We start from the raw sequence: 14422 nt of genomic DNA, 5'->3' as shown, positions 1-14422 counted from the left end.
TCTATGCTCATGTTCAACATTTAACAAACATGATCTTTGTTATTGGCCAATTTATTCATCCATCCATCTATCCATCCATCCATCTATCCATCCATCCATCCATCCATCCATTCATGTCCTCTGGATTACACCAGAGAATAAAGCAAACCAACAATTCTCTGTTCATGTGGAGTTTAAATTCTAGTGGGTGGAGAATAAACATAATAAATAAGTAAAATGTACAGTGTGTTAGGTCCTATGGAACAAAGAGAGCAGGATAGGGGGAGATCAGGAGAAGGCGGACTGTAATTTTAGGTGGGGAGAAGAGGTCCTGGGACATTCTCACTGAGAAAGTGACTCTTAGGTAAAGACTTAAGAAAGTGGGTTAGTTAAGACAAGGGAGTGACCCATTTTTCCAGACAGGAAAAATGGTGCGAGAATCCTGAGGAGGGAGGGAAAAAGGGAGAGAGGTTGGGGGGTCAATGAACATCAAGCTGTTGGGGGTGGGACCGGTGCCCAAGATGAGGTCAGACAGATCGTGGTTGGAGGATTATATAGGGGCTCCCAGGCCACTGTGGAGATCTTGACTTTCACTCTGAGTGAAATGGGAGCCATTGAAGGATTTTAAAGGAAGGACTGACATGACCTGTCCTCAAAGGCTCCCCCTGGCTGCTGGTTGAGACTAGATTGTGGCAGGCAAGGGATGGGGCAGCAGACAGGGTTCGAAGAGATGGCAGTGGTTCTGATGTCGGTGCGTAGACCAGAGTGGTGGCGGGGAAAGTGCTGGGCAGCGGTCAGACTGAGTCCAGACTGAGTGGACTAGCAGGGCCTGCTGATGAATTGGAGGTCGGTGTGAGATGAAGAGAGGAGCTGGAGGTGAGACAATTGGAGGATCTGGGGACTGAGCAATGGGAAGGGTGGAGTTGCCATTGGCTGATTTTGTGTTTCTTTGTTTCTAGGTCTCAGTGGGAAACTTCTGGAAAATGAGGACTGCTGTCCTGGGTTCTGTAAACCTCACAGGATGTCACAGAAATATCGTAAAAATTAAATTAATAAAATAAAAAAAAATGAATACAATAAAGTTGAAATTTCCCCTCATCTGACCTTTCCCAGCCCATGGGGGAGCATCCCAACCCTCACGTTGGGGCTGTCCAGCCATTGATGACTCTCCATTCCCCACTGACGTGGCACCCACCTTTCTCCAGGACGGTCTTAGTGTTGACATCTGGGCAGCCACAGGAATGGGTTTCTGTCTCTCTATTCAGGGCATTATTTTACCCTCTGGGCTCCACGTGGCTTCAGGCACTTTCTCAAATGTGTACAAGTGTAGGGGGAGGAGAAGGGAAAGAGGGAGGCCGTGAGTTCACATCCCTGGTCTAACTATCTCGCTCTCTTACACTATAAATGATGAACACTTCATCTAGAAGGACGTAGAGAAAACATTTTTGGAGCTTTTTACAAGGTCCAGGCCAGTCACATAAATGTGTGATCCTGGCCAGATGTAAAGCATAGGGAGTAAGTGGTGCTGGTACAGCCAACAGAAGAATCCCAGGCCATTGCTGCTTTATGGAAATGTGGACACAATAGACCAAACCAATCGTGGGCTGCGCCATCAGCACGGTGCCGTTAGGACCCACCTCTGGTCCTTTGAAGACTCCTCCTGCTAACTCTCTTGTCCCTCCACAGCCCTCTGTAAGCCACCCACCATTGGTGATCCTCACAGCCCACCGCCCAGATGTCGCAGCTCTTGCTACCCCCCACCCCTCATAGAAGCACCCAGTTCTAGGTGCTTTCCTCCCTCTGCATCTTGCCAGCGCTGCTGCTGTGAATGCTGCAGCCATCTGTCTACTGATGGAAAATACTTCACATGTTTTACATTTCAATATTTACTCACAAAAACGTACCCATGGACGCTCCCTGCAGCAGGCCGCAAGGGGAGTCTTCCGTATGTCAACACGTGGGATTAACGATCCTGTTATTCGATTATGGCACGAGGAAAGCATGGGGATAAAAGGCGCAGCACCTGGAATTCGCTCAGTCCATGGTATGGGAATAACGTTGCATGGTGAAAAAAATAAATGAATAAAAATTAAAAATAAAAACAAACGAAAAACCACAATCTTTTTAATTGTTGTCAGTCAGGTGGGCATTCTTCTTGTAATCTGCATTTTCCTAACTACCCATAAAGTTGAATATCTTGTCAAATGTTCTTTGGTCATTTGTACTTTCTCCTGTGGATCAACTACTCATACTTCTCGATTCTTCTTGTCTCCGGTGGTCTGGTTGCCTTTCCTTTAATGGTTATGTATTTTTCAGATATTTTCTGCTAAACTGTATTTGGTTTACTTGTTTTAATGTTTTAGTGTTGTCCATGATGTCTTTCATTGGGCAGGAAATTCTCCTTTTAATGTCATCAAATCTGATTTTATTTTCCCTCTGCTTCTGTTTTTCCTTGGGAAAATCTCTCCACATCAAGATTGTAAGGAGTCTTCTTTACTTTCTTTTAATAAATTCTTAATTTTCGTTTTTACATTTAGCCCTTTCTTTTGTCTGAAAATTATTTTTAATATGTGCGAGGCATGAAAGTAATTATTTGAATGGGCAGCATTATTTTCTAAAAACAACCCATTGGTTCCCACTAATTTAAAATGCCTTCATTTTATATTAAACTCCAGTCACTTAATTCAATAGCAACGTGTATTAAGCTCTGCTACCCACAGATCTCTGCAAGCCTCAGCATGGCAAAGACCCACGTGGGGTTCCTGCACTCCATCAGCAGGAAGCTTGGTTAAATATCATTAGTTAGACCTTATCGTGTTTAAAAGCTCATTAGCTTTCCAGGAACATTTTTTTTTTTTAAAGATTTTATTTATTTATTTGACAGAGAGACAGCCAGCGAGAGAGGGAACACAAGCAGGGGGAGTGGGAGAGGAAGAAGCAGGCTCCCAGCGGAGGAGCCCGCCGATGTGGGACTCGATCCCGGGAACGCTGGGATCACGCCCTGAGCCGAAGGCAGACGCTTAACGACTGCGCTACCCAGGCACCCCCCTCCAGGAACATTTACTATCTATTCATTGTAGTTCCAACTACTGATGGTCCCTGACTTGCTTGTGATTTTTTGACCTTATGATGGTGCAAAAACAACCCACATTCGGTAGAAACCGTACTTTGAATTTTGCATTTTGATCTTTTCCGCGTTAGCGATACATGGTTCAATCCTCTCTCAGGGGGCTGGCCAGCGGCAGCCCCAGTGCCGCCTAGCCCGTGATCATGAGGGGAAACAACTGAATACTCAACCGCTCTGTCCCCATATAGTCATTCTGTTTTTCACTTTCAATACAGTAGCCACTAAGCAACACGAGGTATTCAACACGTTATTATCAAATAGGCTTTGTGTTCGATGACTTCGCCCCGTGCGTTGCTAACATAAGGGCTCTGAGCACACTGAAGGCAGGCCGGCCTGAGCTCTGATATTGAGTGGGTTAGGTGTATTAAATGAATTTCCTACTTACCATATGTGATATTCTCAACTTACGGTAAGTTTATTGGGACATGACCTCATTGTAAGTTGAGGAAGAACTGTATACAAATGATTTTATATCTTAACAGATATTTTATCAAGCGATACGAACAAAAAAAAAGATAATCCGTAAGAAGCTCCCCAGCTTCACCCCATCCTCATTACAATCCAGACTTAGGTTCTGTCTTTACTCATGGAAAAGATTTGTCCCTCTGTTGGTGGCACGGGCAAGAACACAAGTCGGGAGCTACCCGTCTTACCAACAAGGGAAACGCATCAGTCGCCCTTCTCTTTCCTTGCCCTCCAACCTATTCAGGAGGAATTAGAGGAAAGGATAGAGGGGGGGCATTGCCGTATGGCTTCACATGGCTACAGACAAGGTCACTTCTCACTTCCCATACGCTACCCTCCCACCTTTCCCTGGCGGCATCTGAGTAGGGCTAGTGCGGTGGTAGACCCAGGAGAAGTGGGAAGGAACGTTTCACTGACTTAAAGAATGTCTGATGAAAATGTAATTATTCTTTGAGTACATAGGGAGATATCAACTGAATAGACAAATATATCTTTTTTTTTTTTAAGATTTTATTTATTCATTTGACAGAGATAGCCGGCGAAAGAGGGAACACAAGCAGGGGGAGTGGGAGAGGAAGAAGCAGGCTCCCAGCAGAGGAGCCTGATGTGGGGCTCGATCCCATAACGCCGGGATCATGCCCTGAGCCGAAGGCAGATGCTTAACGACTGCGCCACCCAGGCGCCCCTAGACAAATATATCTTAAAATTTTGATTTGAACTTGCAATTCATCGGTGTATGACCCTTTTGTTATGCAAGCATCAGGGGAACCTCAGCAGGTTTTGTGTTTCAAAAGGGCCTTTTTTTTAGGTCTATTCCTTATGAACTATACCCCTGTTGAAGCCGAAGTAACGGAAGGGAAGCTTTGGGAGGTAACTGAAGGCGAGGAAGGAGATACACTCTCTGGAGTGACGTCATGGCTATCATCTTGAGCTTTCGCAGGATCTGGTTGCCTTCCTGTACTCCACCCATGGCTACTCGGCAAAATGCCTCTACAATGGGATTCATCAGCGGAATCCAACTAAACGGAGCGTGGCTGAAGAAACCTGCAGCGGAGGCCACACCCAGAGGATGGCACTTCAAAGAAGGGATAAGGAGTCAAGTCCAAGGACAGGGAGAGGCACTGCTCACTGCAGGGCTGGAAACGGTGAGGGCCGCGAGTCAAAGACTGAGGTCCTTTGCTCCACAGTTGAAATTAAAAATGTCAAGCAGCTGGTACTGATCATCAGAAAAGGATGCCAACCATAACCTGGTCACTCTACTTGCCAAAACTTGGGAGGGTCTGGGGCCATGGGGTCTGTGTGTCAGGGCAGCCTCGGTTGGGCTCAGGGAAGTGACTATTCTGTATCTACCACTATGTCAGCGTTTCAAGATTGAACCTAGAGTACGGCGTTACCACTTGTGTGTATGCACACCTGTGCGCACGGCAGACTGTGAGGTCTGCCATATTTGTGGCAAGAATTGGGAATGAGGTGAAGGGACTAGAGAAAGATGCCCAGACCTCTGTGGCCCGTGGACTTCCTCTGAGAAGAAAAGATTACATGAACCTGAAATAACGGACCAACTGCACATTCACTGAGGATCTGTGTGTTGGCCACGTTAGGGAAGAGGGGGCCCATATTTGTAGGGACCACACCGTTGGCCTCCATGAGAGGTAGAGTTACCCAAAGTCTGTTGAAAAGAAGAATCTGGAGTTGGAGTTCTGATGCAACTTGCACAGTTTTGCTCATTTCTAGAATTGACCTCTGACAGGCCCCCCTCACTTGCCTCCTGCAAATAGCTCTGTTAACAACCTCTGTTCTGATGATACTTTCAATTTTGTGAGGTACCTTCAGAGACCATTTTTAATTCTGTGAAGTAATCTGTATGCTCCCAGGTTGTAGACGGGCAAATTCCTGTGACGGTGGTGACTTGCCCAGTAAAATGGATTTTTAAACTAAATCCATACCCTCTCCTATGTTCTTTTATCATAATACCAAGTTGCATCACAAGTTTTTAGTTGGGAATCATCTAAAATTTAAAAATCTAAAAATATTTTTCAACATCATGTAAAGAGTGGGAGAATAGCCATAAGCAATTGCAGAAACAAGTTGCTTCCTCTCCATCAAGGGTTCCGTTGTAGTCCTTACTCTTGCCAATGCATGAAGACCACCCCCCCACACACACATGGGGGAGGGAGAGGGGCTCATGCCCAAGTCAGTGTAAATCCCAGCGTCTTTTACAGAAGGACTAAAACTGGAGGAATGGCAACTTGTGTCTCCCAAAACAAATCTCAGAAAATGATGCTCAAACATGTTTTTTAAAAGAAATCATCAAAACGTACTGACAATCTGTGAATCCGAAGTTAGGATTTTTAAAGTATATTCCGCACGCTAATTTTCTCTGGGAATGTGTTCGCCCTTGTCAGTTTCTGTATGTCAACAGTGCTTTTCCTTTGGGTCATTCCTTGTAAATTATTGACCCCTCTAAGGGTTTAAACTAAATGTGTTCACTCGAATTATTTACACAGAAGTCTTCATAATCCCATAGAAAAACAAATCTTTATTTCAAAAATAGATTTTCATGTTTAAAATAGCACTTGGTTTTTGGGAAGGAAGTTTAAGTACTGGGAAAGGTATGTTAAGAACTAAATTATCAGAGGGAAAATTAAGGGAAATTGAGGGAAATACTAATTTGATGAGTGTATTTCAAAGGGCTTTGGGCCAATAGCTCATCTCTTCATGACTTTCTCCCTTCGTCCTTCACGCTGTGAGAACTCCCTCCAAAAGGTGAGCTATTTGTCACCAACCATGTCCATTTGTCTTTTCTCATTAAAAGACAAGATTTCCAATTCAACGAAGGCATTAACACTGTAGTAAAATTTGCAGTGTTTACAAAGCCATTCAATACTCTCCCTTATACTTTAGAGATGAATGTCCTCTCCTAATTTCTGTTTATTTTCTTCTGAGAGATGAGTTTGAGTTTTTAAAGTGTGAAAAGATTCCACAGCCATGGTTTTGAAAAGTTCATGGGCACTGATGACTTTATCTTTTCACCTGCTTCACTATCCCTATTCTTTTTCAAACGTTGCTTTATTTTGATAGCCCTACATAGTTCCACTTCACCCATGTGCTGTGCCCTCGAGTTGCCCCCAAGTAGAAAGGGAATAGTTGAATTTGCGGCTTTTTCTTCCAAGCATGTGAGCTCTATCCTCTGAGCATGGGGGCTTGTGTTCTGTAGGCCTCGTGCCCTTCCTGTCATGGGGTTTTACAGAGACACCCCCCACCCCAAAAAATCATCTCAAACCCCCTTAGGCCCGAAAGACCCAGATTAAAGAGCAATATAATGGCTGAGAGAAAGAGAGGAAAGGACAGAAGGAAAACATTTAGTGGGTCTCTAAAACTTAATTTTTTTTTAAAGATTTTATTTTATTTATATTTGACAGAGAGACAGCCAGCGAGAGAGGGAACACAGGCAGGGGGAGTGGGAGAGGAAGAAGCAGGCTCCTAGCGGAGGAGCCTGATGTGAGGCTCGATCCCATAACGCCGGGATCACGCCCTGAGCCGAAGGCAGACGCTTAACTGCTGTGCCACCCAGGCACCCCTAAAACTTAAGTTTTTAAGCCCAAATAATTTCTTGAAAGGTACTTTTGCGTAAGAGGGCCTGCTCTTTCTTTCTTTTCTTTTCCTTTCTTTTCTCTCTTTTTTTTTTTTTTAATTTTTTTAGTTTCTTTCCAAGACCTACTTCTGCGGCTGCTGCTGGATCTTCAACTCCTTAGCACAAAAGGAGGCACCGAAGTTTCCAAGGCTTTTTAGAGAACAAAAGGGAGCCTGCGTCACCCTGATAAATTACTTGTGTTAGCACCTGTAAGTCTGTTTCGCATTTCGCTTCAACCTTTATTCGCTGTTGATAACAGCAACAGAAAATCAATCCTGACAGCGAGCTGTGCTTTTACAGTATCCAGCAGGAAAGCCCAGCTAATTGTGAGCGGGTGATTTTTTTCAAGCACCGAATTTTGTATTTAGTCCCGCCTCTGATAAACCTCCTTATTCAGCAGTTGTTAATCATCCAGGCATTCACTGCTTTACTCCCATGATTCGAGCAAGATGGAATTTGTTTTCTAAAAAATAACTTCTGCAAAGCCGGGAAGTCGTCGTTGTTTCTTTGCGGACTGTCCTTATGGAGGTATTTTTTACTGAACTGCTCCAAGGGCAAGAAAAAAAAAAAAAAAAGGCTGTTGGAATAGCAAACAAAGGCCCCATGCTGCAGTCTTGCAGGAAGGCAGCTCCAGTGGTGTCTAGTTTCAGGCCAGAATACTAAGGTCATAATTTCAGGCCATCGGTGGCTCTCCCAGATGTCTTTGGTCAAGTTAATCACAGTTTGCCTGAAGGGTGCGTTTTCAGGTAATCCATCCTGGTGTAATTGTAAATCAAGACCTCCTTCTGGCTGAATGTTGGGAGTTTTAGCCCAGACTGAGACCGGGGACTGTGGACACAAGGCCTCCAACTTCTGTCTTTTTAGTTTTGCCCCTGAAGACGATTCAGCGACTGCTTTACAAGCGCTGAAAAGAGCTCAGGAGGTTCCAGGCCAAGCGCGCACCTGAACTGATAGACTTTTGCATCAGCGGGAGCATAGCAGCTGTTCTGAGGACAGTCAGCAGCACCCTGGGTCCTCCACCGGGTGATGGTTTGCATTGGGGTGGAAACCACAGGGCGAGTCCCCAGCCAGGCCCAACGGGGTGCGGAGGGCATGAGCCAGGCTCTTGCTGCCGGGGAAGCAAAGAGCACATTCTCCTGCTGCTCTGCCCCTCCGCCCATGCCACTCCTCTCCAGCCTGAACTCAGTCTTTTCCCTGATTCACATTCAATTCCTATTTAGATTGGAAACCCTGATCCTGAAGAAATACACTCCACTCTGCACTAGAATGTTTCTACCCCTGCTGCCACAGGATATCTACAAAACGTGGCGCACGCACACACCCCGCTGCACACTCATCATTTCCATCATTCCATGTGGTCCTCCACTCATCCTATGACTCACGTACACTGTTACCCCTTTTGTACAGATGAGGAAATACCAGGGTGAAATAACACATCGTTGCTGGCCTTCTAGATTGCATGGGATTCGGACCCCCGTCTGGTTGTCTTTAGAGAGCACGTGCTTCACGGAACCTCCACGTGTGGGTCCCACGGCAAGGACCTGATATTTTTGTTTTTCCCATCACCCACTCTGACCTCCCTCCACGGCACACCCGCTGGGAGGTGCCGCCCGAGGGCTCATACAGCACTTGCTCATGCAATGGCGTGTCTCCCCGAGTTCTGGCCCATCTTGGCAGTAGCTGGGACATGCTACTTGGTTTCTGTCTCAATCTGAACGTTCCAGTCTTTTCCATCTTTTACAGCAAGGGCAAAGTAGAATGGTCAGGGGACAGACAAATAAGAACCTGGCTTTCTTTTTACACCTGCCATCCCAAAGATAGTTCTAGATGTGTGTGAAAGAGAATCAAAACCCATGTTTTTTGAGGTCTCAAAACCATGTCGCTCTCTGTTCAGAAGGACGCAGCAGTGGTATTCACCACACAACAAGATATCAGAATTAAGGCAGTCATGTCTAGAAGTCTCTCAGTACATGAAAAGCAAATATATGTTTCCTGCGTTTTATCCAAGAGTATCTGCAACTGTGGAACTCCAGCTAAACTTCAAAGTCCATTCTCAGCCCTTTTTGTTACTTACTTTTCTTCTTGCTTCTTCTCTCGGTCTACAACAACTTTGAAAGGGAATTCCTCTCTCTATCCGATCTCTTCCCTAGAACAGGAAACATGTCTCCCAGCTTCCCTCTGTTGTCTCCTCTGCAACAGTCACGTTGGCTGGTTGTGGGGAGGCTTGCCACCTTGGAGGAAGCACCAAGGCAGGACAGCACCTCTCCTCCTGCCCCTGGCCTGGCCAGCCATCATAGTCGATCTCAGCACTCTGGGTCACTGAGCGTCACCAGATGGCCCCTACGGCTGACCAGTCTGGGTGCACAAATGGAGTTTTCCTTGCACACCTAGGATGATACAAACAACAGAGCCATGGCAGTCAGAGCTGTCTTTTTAAAGTGAATATGGCCATCATTGCTGTCTCTGTCTCAGTTCCTCTTCTTGAATCTCCTGTTTAAATTCCCTCTGTGTGTATTTGGGGTTAGAGGACTACGAAAGGCCATGCTTATGAGATTTCATGGCTAGCATGGAGAATTGACCATGCCACCCCAGCGAATAAAGGAACCCCCATTCTCAGCCCGCTGGCTTTTTTTTTGGTTAAGGGTTACTCCCATTTGGGGGGAAGAACAGTTAGAAAAATACTCCAGTCAGAGACAATTTGTTTTCCATTTAGAAGCAGGAGCTTCCTTTGAACTAGAAAGGTACTTCCCTAAAATAGTTATTCCTGATTCAAGGCTCCTTTGCTGTTTATGAAGTCTGCAATCAGGAGCACTTTAACTGGATACTTTCTTTCTTTCTTTCTTTTTTTTCTTTTTAACAGCAATAAGATTGCTTTGCCGTGGTCTAGCCTATACACTAATGAATGAATCATTACAAAATTCTTATGACATTCGGTTTTACAGTCGTATTTATAATACAGTATTGGAAAAATGGTTACCTTTAAAAAAAAAACACCTGTGATGATAGGCTGATATACAAATACTTTCTTGATCACGTGCTCTGGATGCAGGCCAATGGAGGGAAACAACTCCTCACATTCTTTGTTCAAAGGTAAGGACAGCCCAGATGGTTCCTGTTTCTGATGCAAGGGTTCTATCCTCAAGAGTCACAGCTTGAATGGAGAATAAGGGGTGAGTTTAATGGACTGGTGTCTCATATGTGTCGCTTTATAAAATGTTTCACTCCTCTCCTCTTCTTGGTTCTCCACAAAACAATAGTTACCCTTTCTTAATATAAACATTCAACAAACTAGGAAGAGAAGGGACTTTCTCAAGCTAATAAAGGCCATCGGTGAACAAAACCATGACCAATGCTTTCTCCTTAAGATCAGGAACAAGACGGACTTCTACTCTTGCTCTTCCATTCAGGATTGTACTGGAAACTCTATCCAGAGCTGTTAGGCAATAAAAAGAAATAGAAATAAAAAGACATCTAAGCTGGAATGGAGGAAGTAAAAACTATATGGTGAGATGACATAATCTTGTATATAGAAAATCCTAAGGTATCCACTAAAAAGCTATCAGAACTAATGAATGACTTTGACAAGGTTGCAGTATACAAGATTAATATACAAAAATCAATTATATTTTATACACTAACAATGAACAATTCAAAAATGAAATGAAGAAAACAATTTCATTCACAATAGCATCAAAAAGAATAAAATACGTAGGAAACAATTTAACCAAGAAAGGGAAAGATTTGTACATTGAAAATCATAAAATATTATTGAAAGAATAAACCCTAAATAAATGCAAAGACCTTGTCTGTTCATGGATCAGAAGACTTGATACTGTTAAGATGGCAATGTTGATCTGCAAATCTGATGAGATCCCTATCAAAATCCCAGCTGCCTTTTTTTTTTCTTTCAGAAATTGACAAGCTGATCCTAAAATTCATATGGAAATTACCTGGAGTTAACCAAATCAAGCTTAAAAGCACAGTCCACCAAAAGAATATTCTTATTTCAGGCATCAGCCAAATGTCCAGGGATCACCAAGACTGTCCTCACTTTTGGTCAGCTGGCTACAGATTCAGGGGTTCCCATGACCATCTTCAGGTTTAAATATTTGCCAGAAAGATTCACAGAACTCAGGAAAGTGTTATACTTAGGGCCATAGTTTTATTGTAGCAACGGGTTACAAATTAGACCCAACCAAAGGGAGAAACACATCAGATAAAATCTGGGAGGGTTCCAAATACAAAACTCCCCTCTGTCCTCAGGGATGTAGCACCCTCCTAGCATCAAAATGTGATGATATTCCAAGAGTGCTGTTAACCAGGGAAGCTCATGAAGCTTCAATATCCAGAGTTTTTGTTGCAGTTTCATTACATAGGCACAATTGATTGAATCATTAGCTCTGTGGTTAAATTCAATCTCCAACTCCCTTTCCTTTCCCAGAGGTTGGACTGATATATGGCTCAAATCTCAGACACTAATCACATGGTTGGTTTCTCTGGAATGACCAACCCCCATCTTCAATCATCACCTTAGCATAAACTATGTAGGGGACCGCAGTGAATCACATCGTTAGCATAAACTATCAGGTGTGGTTCAAGGGACCCCACGTGAATAACGAAGACACTCCTTTCACTCAGGAAATTCCAATGGTTCGGATATTACCTCCCAGAAACTGGGGACAAAGGTCAGTCAAATTCTTTATTATGCAGAACTGGAAAGGGACCCAGAATAGCTCAAACGATGTTAAAAAAAAAAAAGAAAGAAAACAACAACAAAGTTAGAGGGCTCAAAATTCCTGACTTCAAAACCGTAGCATCAAGATAATGTTGTACTGGCATAGGAATAGCGATATAGTTCAATTGTATAAAACTGAGAATCCAGAAATAAACCCTCATATTTATGGTCGATTGATTGTATACAAGGATATCAAGACAATTCAGTGGGGGAAGGAACAGTATTTTCAATAAGTGGTGCTGGATATCCACATGCAAAAGAATGTTGATGTATCCCTACCTCACACCATATAAAAAGTTATCTCAAATGTATTGAAACCTAAAAATAAAAGCTAAAATTTTGAAACTTTTAGGAAAAAAATAGGAATAAATAGTCATTACATTAGACAATAGTTTCTTATATAAGACTCAGAAAGACAAATGATGAAAAAATTGATAGAATGGATTTAGCCAAAATCAAAAACTTCTAATGCTGCAAGTAGTAGCATCAAGAAAGTGAAAATATAGACCATAAGATGGGAGAAAATATTTGCAAATCATATATCCGATAAGGTACTTGAATGTATAATATATAAGTTCACACAATCCAACAATAAAAAGGCAACCCAATTTAAAAATAAGTGAAAAACTTGAATAGACATTTCTTGAAAGAGTGTACACAAGCACATGAAAAGTGTTCAGTACCCTCAACCATTAGGGAAGCACAAGCCAAAACTATATATAACAAGATATAAGTCACACTCATCATGAGGATGCCTAAAATAAAACGATAAGTAATTGCACGTGTTGATGATGATGTGGAGAAATGTGAGCCCTCTTGCATTGCCAGTGGGGTTGTAAAATGGTGCAGCTACTTTAGAAAATGGTTTGGGAGTGTCTCAAATTGTTGAATGTAGAATTACCTTATGAGCCAGTATTTCCACTCCTTGGTATATTTCCAAGAGAATTGAAGCATAATTGGGTTCACACACACAAAACTTGAAAATGACTGTTCATAGCAGCATTGTTCACAATGGCCCAAAGTGGAAATAATCCAAATGTCCATGGACTAAGGAATGGGATAAATGAAATGCAGCAGAATATTATTTAGCCATGAAAAGAAATGAAGTACTGATACATGTGATGACATAATTGAACCCTAAAAATGTTATGCTAAGTGAGATAAGTCCGATACAAAAGGTCACATGTTGTATGATGACATTTACATGAAATATCCAAAATATGAAAATCCATAGAGACAAAAAGATTAGTGGATTATGGAGTGACCATTAAAGGGTATGGGGTTTCTTTTTGGGGTGATAAAGATGTTCCACAAGGAGATATTGGTGATAATTGCACAATTCGGTAAACATATTAAACACCCCTGAACTACTGTATACTTTAAAACAGCATCTATCTATCTATCTATCATCTATCTATCTATCTATCATCTATCTTTTATATATAAATGTATTAAAATTACTGTTAATTAATAAATATATTAATATTATATAAAATATATATGTGTATTTACATCTCAATAAAGGTGACATTAAAGAAACCAATAATTGCTTCCTAAGGTAATCTCATGTCTTGACTGAGAACACCACCATTGTTTTCTTTCTTTCTTTTTTTTAAGATTTTATTTATTTATTCAGCAGAGAGAGAGAGCACAAGCAGGGGGAGAGGCAGAGGGAGAAGCAGATTCCCCACTGAGCAGTGAGCCTGATGTGGGGCTCGATCCCAGGACCCTGGGATCATGACCTCGACCAAAGACACATGCTTAACTGACTGAGCCACCCAGGCGTCCCTCAATATTGTTTTCTCAAGAAGAAACAATTAGGGGCATAGTTAGAGAGTGAGCAGGCTTATAGTTCTGTTAGATTTTCAGGTAGGAAAAAAAAGGTAGAACGAACACTTCCCTGTCTTTTCATATATCTTGACACACATCAACCTGCCTCCTATTGATGCCTTTCATGCCTGCAGGAGTATCATTTCCTTTCCCACCTGCTATAGGAAGTTAGAGCATTTTATAATACAATACCTCTGGGTTAATTAAAATTAAATCGTTATGGATAAACAAAGATTAAAATAACATAGCAGGTGTATGTAGCAACACTGAGTTTATTTGACCATTACACTCAACTGTACTTGAAGTAACTTTCTGAGTAGTATCCTGAGTCTTTACGAAAAGAGGAGCCACACATTCTAGACGTTCTGTCATAAAACTATAGATGTTCTGGTGGCGAGCAGCCTTGGTTCACCACCACAGGGCAACTTCCTCTGACTAGAAATAGATACTTACTATATTTCTCCAGTACAGCTCTTCAAATATTAGAGCAAAGCAATATCCTCCCACAGGAGAAAGGTTGGGGAATTAGATATAATTTAGCAAGTTGACATTTAAGGCTAATGACTTAATTCCAGTGAGCTGAGAGTGGCCTTACGATTTATGGTGTGAGGTGCACCAGTGTGGAAAGACACAGAAGGTCAGGGCTGGAGCT

Source organism: Ursus maritimus, unplaced genomic scaffold (genome assembly GCF_017311325.1).
Source record: "Ursus maritimus isolate PB19 unplaced genomic scaffold, ASM1731132v1 scaffold_34, whole genome shotgun sequence".
Taxonomy (NCBI): domain Eukaryota; kingdom Metazoa; phylum Chordata; class Mammalia; order Carnivora; family Ursidae; genus Ursus; species Ursus maritimus.
The sequence above is the reverse complement of the archived record's forward strand: the minus strand, read 5'-3'. Positions refer to the sequence as shown.